Source organism: Cydia splendana, chromosome Z (assembly GCF_910591565.1).
Source record: "Cydia splendana chromosome Z, ilCydSple1.2, whole genome shotgun sequence".
NCBI classification, from domain to species: domain Eukaryota; kingdom Metazoa; phylum Arthropoda; class Insecta; order Lepidoptera; family Tortricidae; genus Cydia; species Cydia splendana.
Window position 1 is genome coordinate 19,901,659 of NC_085987.1, and position 4,222 is coordinate 19,905,880.

A 4,222-nucleotide genomic window follows, 5' to 3' on the forward strand; every position below is an offset into this window, starting at 1 on the left:
CCCAACGTGTGTCTTCAAGTTCAGGATAAGGACACATTAAATGCAATTCTTTCATTCAAAACGGGTTCTGCAGCGGGTCTAGACGGGTTATCCCCACAACACCTTAAAGATTTAACCTCACACTGCGTCGGCGATACAGGCAAACGCCTCATTATCGCCCTCACCAAACTTGTCAACCTCATGCTTTCCGGAAAAGTCAACCCCCTCTTTGTACCCATTATTTACGGCGCAAATCTTATAGCCCTCACAAAAAAAGACGGGGGAATCAGGCCCATTGCTGTTGGTTCAACATTTCGACGTTTAACTTCTAAAATATCCGTGCGTCACGTACTCTCGAAATTGCAAAAACAATTTGAACCGGTACAACTTGGTTTTGGTACTAAAGGTGGGTGCGAAGCCGCCGTCCATGCCCTTCGCACCTGCCTGTCCAATGACCAGTGTGAGGTACTCCTAAAAATTGACGTCAAAAATGCCTTCAATTCGCTCAATAGGGACGCCCTGCTTGCTGAAGTCAACAACCACGCTCCGGAACTTTATAACTATTTATTAAATTGCTATGCATATCCGTCGAAATTACTTTACAAAAACCACGAACCATCCTCCGAAGTTGGCTGCCAGCAGGGCGACCCTCTCGGACCAGCCATCTTCAGTTTAGCTATCAATCCAGTTATTCAAAATTTAAATTCAAAATTTAACGTTTGGTATCTAGATGATGGCACCCTAGGAGGAGATGTAAACACAGTACTAGCAGACCTTTCGGAAATAAAAAATAAATTTAAGCTTAATAGGGCTGGAATTGAATTTCGCGAAGTGCGAATTATATTTAAACCTTTACAATCCCGACATCGTACAAAAATTTCAAGCCCTCACTCCCAATATAAAAGTAGTCAATAAGGACTCTCTAAACCTCCTAGGGTCACCAATTTTCGAAGAAGCCATCCCCAGCATTATCACAAACACGATTACTAAATTCAAAAACTGCGCCGATCGCCTGAACGACATCAATTCTCATTCCGCTCTGACTATTCTAAAATTCTGCCTTTTCGTACCAAAATTTACTTATTTGCTCCGCTGCTGTCCATTTTGGAAACACCAAAACTCCTTATTACCGATTGACAACCTTATTAGATCTTCCCTTGAAACCATTCTAAATATACAGCTTAGCGAGCATTCTTGGAACCAGGCGTGCCTGCCCATCAGATTCGGTGGGTTGGGTACGCGCAAAATTTCTAGCGTTGCTTTGCCGGCGTTTCTATCTTCCGTCCATGGCACTTCCTCCCTCGTAGGAAAAATATTAAGGGCCTGCCCTTTAAACTACGAGACGGCGTCCTTGACGGAAGCTAGAGACGCCTGGCTGACGGCTTGTCCGGGTCAAGATTTACCTTCAAAATTACATATTCAACGTTGCTGGGACGACACTTTGTGCAAAATTAACTTTGAGGTACTACTTTCCAGCTCTGATGGTCCTAATACACGTGCGCGGCTGCTCGCTGCTGCAGAACGGGAATCCGGCCAGTGGCTGCATGCCTACCCCTCCCCCCCCTCTGGTACATATTTAGAACCGGATACCCTACGCCTAGCCGTAAGCCTTAGGCTAGGGGTCAAGGTCTGCGCCCCCCACGGATGCCCCTGCGGCGCTACCGTCGACGTGCTTGGACACCACGGCCTCTCTTGTCGGTTAAGTGCTGGCCGCCTCTCCAGGCACGCTGCCCTAAATGATATCATCCGCCGGTCTCTTGCCACCGTCAATGCGCCAGCTATCCTCGAACCTAACGGCGTTTTGAGGGACGACGGCAAGAGACCGGACGGTATGTCCCTGGTCCCGTGGAAGATGGGACGGGTGCTAGTCTGGGACGCCACATGCGTCGATACACTGGCACCGTCCCATCTACCAAGAACTTCGACCAGGGCTGGGGCGGCTGCCGAGGCGGCTGAAAACAAAAAGTTTTCAAAGTATCAAGGTCTCGGCCCCCAATACCATTTTGTGGCATTCGGTGTCGAGACACTGGGGCCGTGGGGTCCAAGCGCTCATGTTTTTTTTAAAGAACTGTCGAAAAAGCTGGCCGATACCACCGGTGACCAGAGAGCTGGCAGCTTTCTCTCGCAACGCATTAGTATTGCCATTCAGCGAGGGAATGCTGCCAGCATCTTTGGCACAATGCCGCGGGGGCCTTTTTTAGATTTACTTTAGTTTAGATTAGTTTAGTTTTTAATTTTAGGTAGTTTTTAATTTTAGTTAGTTTTTAATTTTAGGTCGTTTTTACTTGTCACTTATTATAAGTATTTTTTGTATTGCACCTGTTGGCGAACCTAAATAAATCATTTTTGATAAAACAGAATGAATATTTTTCAACTTTACCTCCATAACAATTTAAAAAATATAACTACGCGTGTTTGAGTAGACCTTTTTACCGCTAACGTTTAGATGAAATATTTTAAATGTTTTTATTTGTGTAGTTAAATTTAAAATTATAGAATGTATTATTTATTAAGTTCATGTTGATTTTATACAAATAAAACTGCAAATTATAGCAAACATTGTTTTTTGTTTTTTTTTTTTTTATAGGCGTAGTGGCAGAGTGTCATTACGAACCATAAAGCAAATACTGCCTCTAGTTTTTTTTAATAGATGAATGCCACGATGCTGTGTCACAAATATCTGTGAAATGAAAGAATGTCTGCAAGATGTGTATGAAATTCCATTAACGACCTTTTGTCCTAGCCGCACCTGAAACGTCATACTTCGCAGCCTATTATAAGGAACATAACATCAATATTTCATTGCATGTTTGAGAAATAATTATTTTTTAGGAATCGAACTTTATTAAAAACGTTAAATTTTAATGGCAATATGTCGGCGCATGTTCGAATACATTTTTTATAAATTTCAAATGAAGCTTTCTTAAACATAAGTGGAAATATTGTCATTAGGTTTGTAATAATAGGCTGCGAAACACCGTGTTGCGCGCGCTAAAGCGCGTCACAACCAAATCAACTTTCTGCAGTTATTTAATCTTTAGCCACAATAATTCCAACTTTATTCCACTTGGGCTCAGCACAAGCATGCAGAATGCAAGGAAGGCACGGAGCGACGCGCGACACAGCCTCCTCGTCTCAAAGCTAGCACACGACTGCCGGCCACGCCTTTTTCGAGCTACATACGCACAAAATGTTGAAAATTTTTCGATTTCTTAAAAAAAAATTGTTTAATTAACATTATTCTACGTTGCGTTTGTAGTGTCGGTCAATACATTTATTTTAGTTTAAAAATAACTTTAATCGAATAAACCGTTTAGTAGATATAGGCAAAGTTAGTCTCAATACGGCCTCTCGTAATGTTCCTTTTTTCGAAAAATTATAAGTCACCGGAAAAAAGTCAAACGTTACAAATGTTGTACATAAAACGTAGATTCATATATATTTTTTCATAATTTTTTGTTGAACCGTTAAGAAGAAAGTAAGAGTTTACGGCCAAAAACGGCGCGTAGCGCCTTAACTCAAAGGCCTCAATTTCAGAGAGTGCATGATTATGTTGTAGCGCTATTGTGTAACCCGGTGTTTTCCATTGAAGATCTTGTCAGTCATGTGATATAGGTAGTAGTGTTTTAGGCAATGCTTCAATCATAGTTATACTATTTATTTTGGTTTCTAATAGAGGTAAATGTTGTCTCTAAGACGCTTTTGATCCTGGATAGAAATGGAATCGATTAGCATAAAAAATTGGACTAATTATGAATTTTGTCACTGACTGTACTTTATCCAAGATCTGCAATTGTCAATGGCCGTTAAATTATAGAGTTAGGGAAGGTCTCCTAAGGCCGTTTGCGCGTAGTACCACGGGATCAGGTAGCTGCCCTCAGTGCCCCATTAAAAAACGTCATCCCATGTTATTTCAAAATTTTTCACCACACTGGTCTCGTAAAGACTCTCTTTGTACTTCAAAAACTGATAGAAAGTTGCATTTTATCCTCGTGTGGCAAAGTACAACTAAAACTTTGCATCAGGTGCATATAATTTGCCTTAAGTGGTGGTGCTGGTACAGTCAGCAGCAGAAATTGCCAACCTTGACAAGCACTTAACAATAAAGTCGCGTCAAGATCATTTTGAACACCTGGCCCGCTTAGCAACTTCTGCTGCTGACTGTACAGTATATTTTTCACCGGTAATCAATTAAACTTAGTAACTGTATTGGGAAATATACATGTAGCACTAACCATTTGTT

At 41.6% G+C, this 4,222-nt stretch overlaps 1 long non-coding RNA gene across 1 annotated transcript in view; it reads left to right on the forward strand.

The window, feature by feature from the left end:
* LOC134804945 (uncharacterized) overlaps positions 1-4,222 on the forward strand; it is a 254,799-nt gene that overhangs the window by 108,603 nt on the left and 141,974 nt on the right. The gene's annotated exons all lie outside the window — the stretch shown is intronic.